The sequence below is a fragment of the Charadrius vociferus genome, unplaced genomic scaffold, assembly GCF_000708025.1.
Source record: "Charadrius vociferus isolate BGI_N301 unplaced genomic scaffold, ASM70802v2 scaffold326, whole genome shotgun sequence".
Lineage (NCBI taxonomy): Eukaryota > Metazoa > Chordata > Aves > Charadriiformes > Charadriidae > Charadrius > Charadrius vociferus.
Genome location: NW_009649062.1, coordinates 3330188 through 3343183, shown reverse-complemented (window position 1 = coordinate 3343183; position 12996 = coordinate 3330188). Strand labels below are relative to the sequence as shown.

The window sequence follows — 12996 nt, the reverse complement described above, 5'->3', positions numbered from 1 at the left end:
ACTAAATATCCCCAGAGTCACCGGATCAGCTTTGCAGTTTAAGCACGACAGGAATGAGAACTATTCCCAGCTCTGCCACAGATTTCCTTTTGTGATGCTGAGTAACTGACAGTAGCATCCGTGTCTTGACTTCCTCATCCAAAGGATTAGGATTTATCCACCTACTGGTATTAAAAAGAGGATTTTAGGCAAGAACTTCATCATTCCAATTTGTAGCATTTTTGAAGCCATTTTTACCTAGCTTTCTTCATTAAGTGTGGCATGACACACTGCATCGATGAGGGAAGAGCATGCAAACATCCAGTTAAAGGACTTGCCAGACAAACACGATCTCAAAGATCATGGGGCTGTTCAGATTATGTGAACAAAAACCTAAATCCCCTGAAGAGTTCTGGTGAGCGCAGGAAGCACAAGCAAGCTCTGGTCAACATACACTCATCTGCAGTCACTGTAGCTGGAAGATATTTCTGGATTGGTGGCTTTTGGGCTGTTTGCAATAAATAAAGTTCAGCATGCAGGCTTTGCTTAGGAAAGTTTTTGGAAAAAAGTGACATGAAAGAAAGCATAAAGGTGTGAAAGAGCTTGTGCAAACAGGAAATGTGAAGCTTGTTTTGAGCAGAAGATTTATATTTTTTTTTGATTTGTACACATGAAAAGAATGTTTTTCACATAACAAGATGCTGTCCTAGAAGTGTAGCATAATTCAAAGTGAGTTTTCCACCAGCAAGACAGGAAACCTACAAACACAAATCACTCCCTCTCTTCAGCACTTTCTCTTCAAAATCACCCGTCTCATATACATATTTTTCAGCACATATCACAGATTATTGTATTTCAGACATCTCTGATCAAATCTAGAAGCAAGAAAACTGAACATTGCTATCCTATCAAGTGGATATCCTATCAATTCTTTTCTTTTGTAAAGCCTTTGTTGCTAAAGGCTTTCTGAAATTAAAGCCTTACATTTCAAATCTGTTTCTCCATATTTTTCATACTAGTTATTGCTGTAGGACTACGTGAGTCAAGATCTCAGAACTCAATACTTTAAACCTTGTACAACACTACCCATAAACACAGGCCGTGTTAACCCCCTGGATATACAGGGCTTATTTATCCCATTGAAAGCAAGAAAATGCACTTTTTCAGCCAAGGGTTTCTTTGCTCCATACCAGAAGATTGATCTATGCACCAGGATCCATGAGCTCCCATGCACTGGCTCATACTTTCCTTGCTCAGCTTTTCACATGCATCCCAGCACGCTTGCATTCCTTTCCAACGACTGGAGAGTTACCCTGCTCCATGTCTGGGACTGGTTTTAATGCCACCACTTGCTTGCTACATGACACCCCACAGATATGCGCAAGCCACAGCAGATGGTGATCCCCAAAGGCATCCTGCCAATCCATACCACTTACTTTCCTCTTCTCCAATGTCCCCTCCTTGCATTGGGATCATTGCCCTCTATATTGAATGCTGAGAAAAACTGTAGTTACTTAATACATGAAGTATGAACAGTTGTATAGCTTTTCTCCATTCCTCAAATAAGTTTGTGATTATCCGACTCCAGTATGACCTTCACATCACCTTTTTCCCCTGCCACTTCACAAGGTGAATTGGCAATCTAAGAACTCCTCAAGAAAAAACACCGCTGCCTGATAAGCATGCAGTATTCCTTTCCTGAACACTAATACTTAAAGAATCTCTTAGGATAGCTTACTGGAATTTTGACACTGTTATCTTTTAAGGAAGCTTTGCTGAAATGTAAATCAGATCAGCAAAAAAACCAAAGGCAGGTTCATTAACAGATAATATTCATACAGAACATTTACCGCTTCTGTATGAGAGCTCAGACCTGCCTGTGGCTGAAAGGTATGCGATTGCTCAGCCAGTCTCCTCCGATGCCTTTGTTTTACGGCACCTAGTTATAATTTCGGCATACTTGGAAACAGCCCCACACATTCACCCTCTTATTATTTAGGCGCAGTCTACAATGTGCCCTTTCTGTCAGCCTGTGCGTTCCTTGCTGGCTGGACACTCTTCCTTCTTTGCAGCACCTCACTGTGTATGAATATTAAGATGCAGCAAACCCCTCAGCCCCGCTCACCTCCTGTGGACAGAGCTGCATTCCAGTCACGCGCCTCCCACCCGCTTTCTGTCATTACTTCTCTTCATGCATCAAAGCCTCTCCTTTTTCCTACTCACTAATGTAAGAGCATCTCAAGAATGTCTTCACCTTCTCTCTTCAATAATTCACAGCATCTCCTCTACCAATTAGTAGTACGTTTCTGCTTTGGGGCATAACCCCTTAGCCAGTCTGGTGGATGACTCCCACCTCCCACCTCACTTCACACATCCCCACTTTCCAACTCCATCGATGCCTCTGCCCCATTCGCATCTGTTTTAAACAGAGTTAGCAAGCGCTACGCACCCAATACGGAACTCAGTCCTTCATGTCTTCCCCCTCCCCTCCACTGCTGCACGCTTCCAGCTCTGCAGCACTTCTGTCTCTGCCTGGCTACGCCAGAAAAAGGCGGGCAGGAGTGGCTAAAACAAAGTATTACGAATGCCCCTCATGGATGGTTGCTCATTAGCAGAGATGAGAACCTAATAGCGAGAAAGTTACTGCTGCACCGGAGGGTTTTTCCCTCATTGACAGCAAGCTGACACTTTTCATAAGCGTTATAGTCCCTTAAAAAGAAACAAACAAGTTTTATATTTTCTCCATCTGCCTCCTGTCCTAATGAATCCAGCTCTGCTATTTATAGGATGCAATTTGTCTGAATTATTATAAATTTCCTTCCAGTGTTGTGTGGAGGCCTCGCACATTTTTCCATGAAGCACTTCAAGCACGTTCCTGGGAAGCACAGCTGGTCTCACCTCCATTAAGCACCTGCTTCTCTTCAAAACTGATTTCCTTAATTTCAAGATCATCTTAATTATTTTTTCAGGTAATGCTACTTTTGTGCAATATACAGCTAATTGCTTACACCCTTTTTTTTAAATGGAAATGAGGAAAGATGGTCATTAGTCATAGGTAATACATCAAATGAAAAAAACATCCACTGTTTTTCTTTTTCTTTAAAAAGCTGTTTTAATTATAGCCCAGATTCTGCACTGCCCTTAAAAAGGTAATTTCTCCTGGAATAAAGGAGACTTTTCCATTGGTTACAGATTTGTGCTGAGTTGCAATCTACACTGTTTCCTCCTGGAAAAGCATGAGGATAAGTCATTTATTGCTTTTTTTTTTTTTTTCATTGCAGAAAGCAAAGTAAACAAGTTCACTATATTAGCTTTTGCCTTTTAGAGAAATGAAAATGCTTTGGACGCTGATGTCATTGGGAGTGTCAGACATTGGACAGCATCTAAGCACTCCCCCCAGCTAATGGCATTAATACGTATACAAAGGAAGATCTTCCACATCAGACTCATCTTCACCAATATGTTGTACCCTCACCTTTCTGAAAAAAGAAAGATGAGCTTCTTTGCAGCAGAGTTGCTCAAAATTGGCAAATGTATTCATTCTGCGTGAAGTTCATGCTACCAGGAGGTGCCAAGTAGATTATGCTTTATTTGCCCACAGAACAGTGACAGCGCAGACAGCAATTTCAATCCTGAACGGAAAACACCTGAGGAATGAACTGGGGTTGATTAGCCATCTCAATCCATTCAATCCTCAGCTCTTGTGCTGAGAATGATGCAGCAGTTCCTGGATTATTTCTTCCAGAAACCTATTTGCTTTCCTCCTGGCAATGCTGATCCCGTGCCTATACTTAACTACATTCTGGCAATAACATAAAATATTGCACCAGGTGCCTATCTCTAATACGCCACCTTACTCCTAAATTCAGACAGCTCTCTTTGCAGCAACGTTGCCAAACCTATTCCCCTTCACCACCCATCCCATTTAGAATTTATTCTCCCACGACGGCCATGGGAAATTATACACATGTGGATACTGGTCAGATGAGAGTTCTCCTGCTGCTGCAGCAGAAATGTACTGCCTCATTTTCTATCCCTACAAAAACTCTTGAGTTGCTATTTAAAAAAAGAGAGGCAATTTCATACAAAGCTGGAAGGATGCTGGCAACGCTGTACAAAAAATGAAAAAAGCCAGCCCTAGGGGAAAAAAAAGATCACTAAAATGAACTCTGACAGCTACTGATTCTTGCAGGGTTATCTACATTAGTGTTCTGATTTGGACCAGTTTTGAAGCGAATTTCCCACTTACTGCGCTTTGGTTCCACACACAGAGCCGCGGCAGCACCACCTTGGGCTCCTTTTGGGATGAAACCAAACCAAGAACGCACTCCGGGGCCACACGGAGGGTGCGCTGACCAGGAGGAGAAGTTCAAGGCCGACCTGTTGCCCCGAGCCACCCCGCTGGCCAATGTGGCCAGTTCTGAGCGCAAGATGTGACGGCCACCAGCAGATGGAGCGAGAGGAGCCCAAACCGCAGCTTCTCTGCAAGGTCATATACTAACAGACTTCGCACAGTAAGAAAGCAGCTCCCTAAGCAACTAGGGAGCTATGAGCCAGAAGAAAGAAAAAGAAAAAAAAAAAGGGAAAGAAAAGAAAAGAAAAAAAAGTAAAGAAACACGTCAGTAAAAGAAACGAACAATTTGATTCTGCAAGAAAGAAAAGCACCACAGATCTTGGACTCCTGCCCTCTGCCGACACCAGGCTGGTAACTTCATTACAACCTCTGTAGTTCATTGTTTGCAAATTAAACAGTTGTTAACCAGAGTTCAGAATTATCTACTACAAAAACGTTTTCAGAACATGTAAGCAGCAAATCAGTCCAGCAGCTCTACCCGCCCCTTGCAGGACGCCTCCCCCCGCAGTGTGGTTTGTAACAGACTACATGAAAAACCCCAGAGAAGGCAGGGGGGGGAGGCAGCTGGTTACTTTTATAAAAACAATAATCAGATCCTTAAAAAAAACGACCCATCAGCTCGATTCCATCTGTATGCAGTGCTTCAGCACCTGGTGCACAAAGCAGCTTGAATGCCAACATAAACTTGCAAGATTCTTCTAATTGAAAGGCTTAACAGTAGCGAAAACGCAGCCAGCTCCAACAGAGCCAAATGCTTGGCATAATCGATGGAGAATGCAGCTCCATGCAGATACATGTAGAATACCGAGTGTCATACAACAGAGTCATAGCAAGTTTCTGCAACGAATGAAGAAGAAATAATAGGTGGAAAGTTCTGAATAGTCCCTGTAGCTTTCACTTCAAGGTACAGTACAAGTCAGGACAGGTAGGGCGCTTACTGCAGAGATTCAATCAAGAATGCAGCATCCACCACTGAGCAGGAGCTCTGAAGACAGACAGAACAGCCTTTGAATAGTATTGAAAAGAACAACCAGAATAATATGGGAGACACGAGACTCAAATCAGGCTTGAGGGAATGTTTAAGAGGAGCTTTTCTATTTAGAAAATGAACACCATAGTAGATTAGTTGGAAAGCTCACACACTAAGTCACACACAAGTTCTAAAATTACGTAAACTCTTCCCAGCTTACCATGTACTCCCACAATGAAAGAAGCAATGCCACGCTAGTTATAAGGGAAGCAAGCAACTCCCCAGGCCCAAAGGGCATAACAGGAACATTACCAGCACTACCAAGTGTGGAGGTACGCAAAAAAAACCCCTACCTCCAGGAGCTAGGCTGATTGCAGGGAAGGCAGAGAGGCAGCAAGGAAAGGGAACGGGAGTGCAAGGCAGCACAGGAGACATAAGGATGCCTGGGAAAGCAAACTATCTTTTGCTATTTCTATTATTCTTTACATTTCCCAAGCTCCACAAGCTGTCAAAGTAACTTCTCTGACAGAGAGTGCTTTGTAAGAGGTTGGTTATATTCCACTTCATATCCAAAGAATACGCAACTCAACAAAGAGGTGGCTCAATTAAACACAACCCATTTTGACCTTGTGTGAGTTCCAGCACTTCTGCTTTCTGTGAGCAGACATTTTAAAGCTAATACACAGTTTTGCTTTTCCAAAGGCCCTGCAAGCAGCCTTTCTCCCAACAGCGCTTGACACTCTGCCCAATAACAAAGGCTTTTTTTGAGCATATGCAGCTAAGTCTCTTGGCAACTGGAGATGTTCTGTTAACAACCTTCTCTCCTCTGTTCACTAATCAGCAGCGAAGGCTCTGGAGGACCAATACTTAATCAGGATCTGAACGTTGCTGCAGACAACCAGAGCACTCCCTGAGCTGCTCGTTGAGCAGGGGATGTGGAGTCCTGCAGGCCCCTTGCGGAGGGGTGAGGGATACCTGGCAGCCAGGCTGGTGCAGAGACGGGAGAGATGCTGAAGGTCTCCACTGACCACTGACCGGGAGAGAAGGCATGCAGGTGAACTGCAGCACAGCAGGTTTAAGCTTTTGTAGGTCACCTTTGGCAGTGTTTTTTGTTTGTTTTTTGAGGAACACCATTGTTACAAGCAACAATGCTTCAGACCCAAAGTTAACATTAAGCCCTTTGGCTGAATGATTAAAATGGATGGTTCATGTAAATAGCTTCCTTTACCCCAGTCCCAGAAGACTTGCATCTGACCTTGGAGACTTTAAGTACAGTACATGAAATGTTAACACTTGCTCTCTCGCCAGTTTCTCTGATCCAAAGCTATTATTTACTTCACAGTGATCACGGAATGAATTTTCTTTTAAGGGGAACAGGACGATCATGTTATTCCAAAAGCAAGTCTGTTTTGTACTGCAATTTGTATCTAAAAATCAAACATTAAATACAATTCTCTCCCTCTCACACACACACAGAACAGACATTGGAGCCTGTGCTTTGTGAGCTACAGATCAAACACGACCTGCCTGCAAATACAGGTTCCCCGTTTCCCATCACCAGCTCACCAGTGTTGGCAAGCCCCTGGAACGCACTACAGGCCCTGCATCACCACGGCAAAATCTCAGAACGGGACTTGGTTCAAAACCCTGGCTCACATGCGCCATAAGTGAATAGGAAACTAATTGGCACCAAAGGCGTGCCAGCTCTGCAGGGTTTCACAGCATGACACTGCCAGCCCTGCAAGGGTACTGCACTCCTGGTAGCTCAGCACACCTGAGACTCTAAGCTAGGGGTGAACGCTCCCTTGCCTGGAGAAATTCCCAGTCTGTGTTGTCATTTACTCTTGTCTCAATCACTACAGCATTTTAAGACAAAAGACAGATCAGGCTTATCGGGCTGGTGATCTCACTGAGGGTGGATCAATATGCTGGGAGAGCAGCAATGCTCCAAGGTGGGGGCAGTCTTGCCCCTTGCCCCCAGGGAAGCTTCTTCCTGAAGCTCTGGGGTTGGACACACGCCTCTAACACCAAAAGGACACTGGGCACAGAGACGATGCGCACTGCACTGTGCACTCCTTAAACAGACAGCAATTTGGCCCGTGCATACAAGATCAATACCAAGCGTGTCATTGATCGAGTTATGTTTCCCTGGGAGGGAAAACCTGAATTTCCAGATGCTGCCTGCTACATAACAGGAATATTGGAACACCAGTGGACAAGGTCAAATGTCCATGCTTATTCTTTTAGATCTCAGTGCTGCTGCTACTATCGACCATGGGTGCTTCTGACAAGTCTGTGAGGGTCCAGAATTACACGACTGACTTGTTTTCCTTCTCCTCTCTGAAAGGGACCCAGATGGCAGCGCTTGGTGATCATTCATGTGCCCTGAGGGGTCTCTCCTCTGCCTGGCACCAAACAGCTCTATTTTGTCACCCCTCCTTTTCAGCCACAGATAGCAATTGCAAGTGCTGCACAATCCACACCAGAAATAAGAACATTGCCCAGTCTGTCTGGCTTGCCTGGCTCCCAGCGTCTGGGCCAGTTACACCAGCAGAAAACACAGAAGCTCAGGGAGGTGCACACGTACTGTCCTCAAGAGTGGCAAGCACAAGCCAGGAACATGTGGGGACGCCACAATAATCCAAATCCATAGCACTGCCAAAGATCGCTCCCCATTTGCAACTCTGGAAAGACAAAGCAACGAGGTGACACCACGGAAAGCCTCATTTGATACAAGCAGGTGTGAAAATGGACCCCTCTTCTTAATGGGGAAAGCTTCTAAATGGAGGAATCTCTAGGCTGGCACTTGCTTACTCCCTGCCTTGGTAGGGCTTGAATTCACTGCTTTTTGGAGCGTATTGCAAGCCTCTTCCATTTAGCTAAGCTTTCCCAAAGGAACAAAAGGAATAGAGATGGCTGGCAAAGCTAATGAGGATTGGGAACTTGAGGAAAATTATTACTTTCCACATTATATAAACGAACGTGGTTTTACGACTGTACATTCATGTATACATGCCAGAACGTGTGTTTTCAGGGACTTTTCCTTAAACTGAAGAAACCAAAGCCATGTAAAAGCATTTTCCTTACAAAACCCACATACAGCTCAGTAAAGCACGCTACTACTTTTCTGATCATAGCTGCCACGTGATGCAGCTGAACAGACCTGAGATCTAAGGCAGACTTTTCACTGCTGTTACTAGTGCAGACGCCTAATTGTCCAGCCCCACCGTCAGGAGGTTTGAGCTTACTGTATAAGATGTTTATTAAAGAGAGAGATACTGAGTGATTTCCTGAAGGAAAGCTCATAAAAAAATCACACCACAGCTATGTGCAGTAATAAAATACAATGTGTTGCTGTTAGTATCTTATCAACAAGTCCAAGAGCCCCATAACAGAAAAATCTCTCAGAACTACAGTCACCATTGAAAAATCGACAGCACTGTTAAGGGACTCCTTCCTTTGACTCGTGGCTGCCTGGACCTAACCATTTTCTTTCCTCTGGTCTTTTGTGTGTGTTTAACTAAGGGATCATGTGTTCCAAATTGCCCTTTTTTGGCCTCAAGCCCCTGTAAAACTCAGCTTTGCAGTTCCAGATGCCAATCAGCTGCTTTGACTCCAGGAAGCTAACGAGCTTTTAACCTTCCTCCCAAGCTCAGTAGTAGAAACCTGTCTGCAGAGAAAAGCTTACTGCAAAAGGAATCATGCATTAGTCCTTGGCTCCAGGTGCCACTTAAGTAAATTTATTTTATTAAAAAAGATTCTGACATTATTCAGTACTGACTAGATGTTGAACAGCTTTATAAACTTACTGTCAGAAAACCCCAGCAAGTAGGGAAGCACAGAAAAGGGGAAGAAACACAACAGAAGACAAACACAAGGCAAAATAAAAAACCTACATGGTAATACTTATTTAGTTGAAATACCCACACACCTTCAGACATTATGTACTGCATTATGCAAGAAAGGTGGAAAAAGCACAGAAAACTCTCTCACCTCTGTAGACCTCTCAAGTATCTTTTTTCCTATTTCCAAGAGAGTCTGTGTGAGATGTGCTAGGTCATGAGGCTGAGTACCGTCCCACTAAGTGCCCTCCCCTGCTATATGACTTACACAGGAGGCAGCAGGCCAGTACCGGAGAGCTCATGCAGGGCTGTGGAGTGGGGGAGAGGCCACAGTGCTGCACAGCGCAAAGCTGTGAGATCCAGCATCAGGTGGGGACCAGCTCCCAGGCTGGAGAGCTCCGCGCTTACCCACCGGCGAGGTGATGCTGCACAGCCGGCTGCTGAGGAACGGCAGCAACCTGGCCAGCGTCGGGGGAGATTGCAGCGAGTGGCCGCTTTGCCTGGATGCAGCGGTCACACTCCTCCAGACCTCCATAGATGCCATTTCTCTCCACCAGGCGTGTAGTGAGTCGAGCTGCGGGGAGGGACCCACAGCACCTCGTGGGATCAGCCCTTCTCCACCGTTACGCACCGGCGTGCTGGCACTGAATCTTAACCAGCAAGGCAAACCCAAATCCTCCATCCCTTGTGAACTGACAGAAACGGGGTTGCTTTGTCAGGTATGGGGCTGTGGGACTTTCCACTGACTGCGCTTCAAAACACTGTCCTGCTGCTGAGGGACTTTCTGCTCTGGTTTGGAAGCCTGGAGACTCCTGACAAGCGTTTGGATGTGTCAGCAATGGGCGCTGCTTAGAGCTGCGACAGACACAGATCGACAGACAGTATTTGCACTCGGGCTGGCACCTGTCAGGTTCTCCCCTTCGCAGCCTGTCTGAGTTTTATCTTCAGAACCAAGGGAAAAACAACGTCAAGGGAAAAACCAAAATCCTTCAGAGCTCACACACTGAACTACGCTTGGAACCCAATTTAAAAGCTTCTTTCTGGGTTACTCATGCTTCACCGAGTCTACTTATACTTTCACTTCTCATCATGATTTTTATATAAAGTCTCATAAATGGTCGTAAGCCATTACACAAGTATTTGGTTATTCATATCAATTCAGTTGCTTGTTAGAGGCCCGTCTGCTTAAGGCAGTGAAGGGCCGCAGAACTCCACAGCTTGAATTCCTCAAATACGAATGAAGAATAAATCTGTCTATTCTCCAGTGGATCTACCCTCACGGAAACATCAAACACTTCAAAATACTTCCCAGGAGGAAGGAAATATTTGGATATAAACAACTAACCTTTTTTGGGGAAAAGTTATTGGAATCCAAGCTGAGAAGCAGCTAGCTGGTCCAGCCTCAGCCTAGAGAAATGAAAGGTCAGTGATTCCTAATCACCAGGACTGGTATTGGAAGCCTGTTTGGTTCATTACAGGCAGAGTCCTGCAATCTTGCCTCTATAAGCTTTTATAAGCAAGTACCATATGGACAGACTCCCTCACGTTATTAAATAATTTATTATATGCCAACCCAAACACTTCCTCCAATCCTGTTTGTGTCCTGAAATTGCTAATTAGTTCCTGCTACAGCTTCCAAAGTCAAAAGTGTGTTTCAATTCCTCTCTCCATTTCATGAAAGCTGCCACGCACCCAAAGGCAGCCCAGTGCCTCTAATCTGTCTCAATTACAGTCACTACACTGCTGTCAGGCAATTCAAGTATCTCCCAAGCATCCAAGAAAAAGAATTTGATGTTTTCAATGTCAAATAAATGTCAGACCAGAGTGGAAGCAGCATGAACAGGTTTTCTTCAACTTCCCTAACAAAAAAATGGACCTTGCAGCCCAAGTTTTCAAAGTACAGTATTTGGGTACTTAATTCTCATGGATTCCAGCATAAGCTAGAAACCTTAATGCCTTTAAGAACACAGTATCCAGGCAGGGGCTACAGACGGCGAGAGGGAAGAGAAGATGCTGCTGCTCCTCCCTTATTTGAATGGGGATGCACTGGGATGTGCCACACTGAAGGTGTGGAGTGAAGGGGTACTCTTTTCCTTTCTGCCAACCATTCTCTGCAACCATTCTGTTTTAGAAAAATGGGGAACTTTCTATTAAATTTAAACATGTCTGCTGTTTTATGCACAGACTGTCTCATAACCACAGGCAGAACTGACACAAAACCAGCTTTGCCCATAGAATTATAGGTTTCCCGGAAACATGGATCTTGCTATAAAACTTAAATTTGGACCAAAATATGAGATAAGGCAACACGATCTGGAGAGAATTAGCTCACTAAAGCTTTAGCTGTTCAAACACACACACATACTACAACCACAAATAAATCTATTTGCAAGTTAAAAAAAGAAAAAAGAAAAAAGATTGGGGCCCCAGCACGTAGCAGTGAATGAGATACTGAGTTGAATGAATAGAGGAAGCACAGAGACATTTTTCAATAGGCAACGGGAACATTACACAGCATCCAACTGCAGCCTGGCCCCATCTCTACCATCCTACAGGCATGGCCCGCATTCACAAACCACCGGAAAGTCATATGAGAAATTTTACTACAAAGCCACAACAGACACTATCTCAAAGCAACTCTGACAGCTTCTTTGAAACCACTTCATCGCTGTTAAAATAGTGAAAAGATCCCTAACCCAATAGCCACTTTGTTTAGGACAGTTTTCAATTTCAATGCAGCTTTCTTATGGTAATAATATGCAATTAAAAATTGAGCTTAAAACTACCCATGTAAAAGATTCTAAGCAGAAGCTGACATTTACTGTGGAGGTTGTTCATGCCTATAGAAAACTCTGAAAAGGTCAGTATAAGTGTAAATACGGTGAGACACTTCCTCAAGAGTATTGAAATTTCCATCATGTTATGACCTATACCCACTTCTATTCATTCCTATCTGCAAGGCAATGTTATGAATGCCCTGATGGCTTTTCATGGGCCATCTGAGTCCGTCACTGGGTCTAGAAATCGGCCTCCAGACTGCAGCGAGAGGAGGGGCACCAAATTTTAAGTGTTTCAGAGAAGCTGGGATCCACCCACACAGAAAACCGCCAATACAGTTTAATTTCAGTGGGTTTAATCTCAGCATTGCTTTCAGCAAGCAGTTATGTAGGATTTGGAGAGGACCTGCTCATTAGGATTTAACTATTTAACAAAATCTTGCAGAACTGTGCAAATCTAAGTCACACGTGCCTTTACCAAGTCTTAAATTTTAAACATTAGCACTAACCTGAAGGGAAGCAGTCTCCTAGAATGCAGCACTCATGTAATTGAATAAATAGGCCCTAACATCTCATTCCTTGAGAAAACCCAAACACACTGCAATGCAACTAATGCCTCAGTCATTCTTGACATTTCTCATCTCTCCTTCAGACATCTGTAAGTCGCCTTTTGTGCTCTGCAGTGATCACGAGCGTGTTTTATGACTCAATGCACAAAGTATCCCCACAAGGGGAGTGGGAAACCTGCATTTGCAAGGAATGCAGACTTCCAATTTCCTAAGTGCTTAAAGGTCATTGGGGACACTCCAGTTAAGGCAGATGCTTTCTCTAGATCTTATTCTTCTCCCCTCACATTTTGAATGAGTCTTTGGAGATGCTTTTTTTGCTCATCATTTTTAAGCTCTCAGCAGGACTCTCAGCAATTATATACTCAATCATGATTACAGATTTGCTGGTTGTGATTTTAGAGGTCTCAAAACAAAACTCATTAGATTAAATATTCTTCCTGGCTTTGTATGAGAGGGACAAGAGGAACTGATGTTTCCAAATTGAGTGCGTTTGCTACCTGGCTTG

At 44.1% G+C, this 12996-nt stretch overlaps 1 protein-coding gene across 2 annotated transcripts in view; it reads right to left on the bottom strand.

Moving 5' to 3' along the window:
- The window catches only part of ARVCF (armadillo repeat gene deleted in velocardiofacial syndrome), a 165616-nt gene that overhangs the window by 17465 nt on the left and 135155 nt on the right, over window positions 1-12996 (bottom strand). The gene's annotated exons all lie outside the window — the stretch shown is intronic.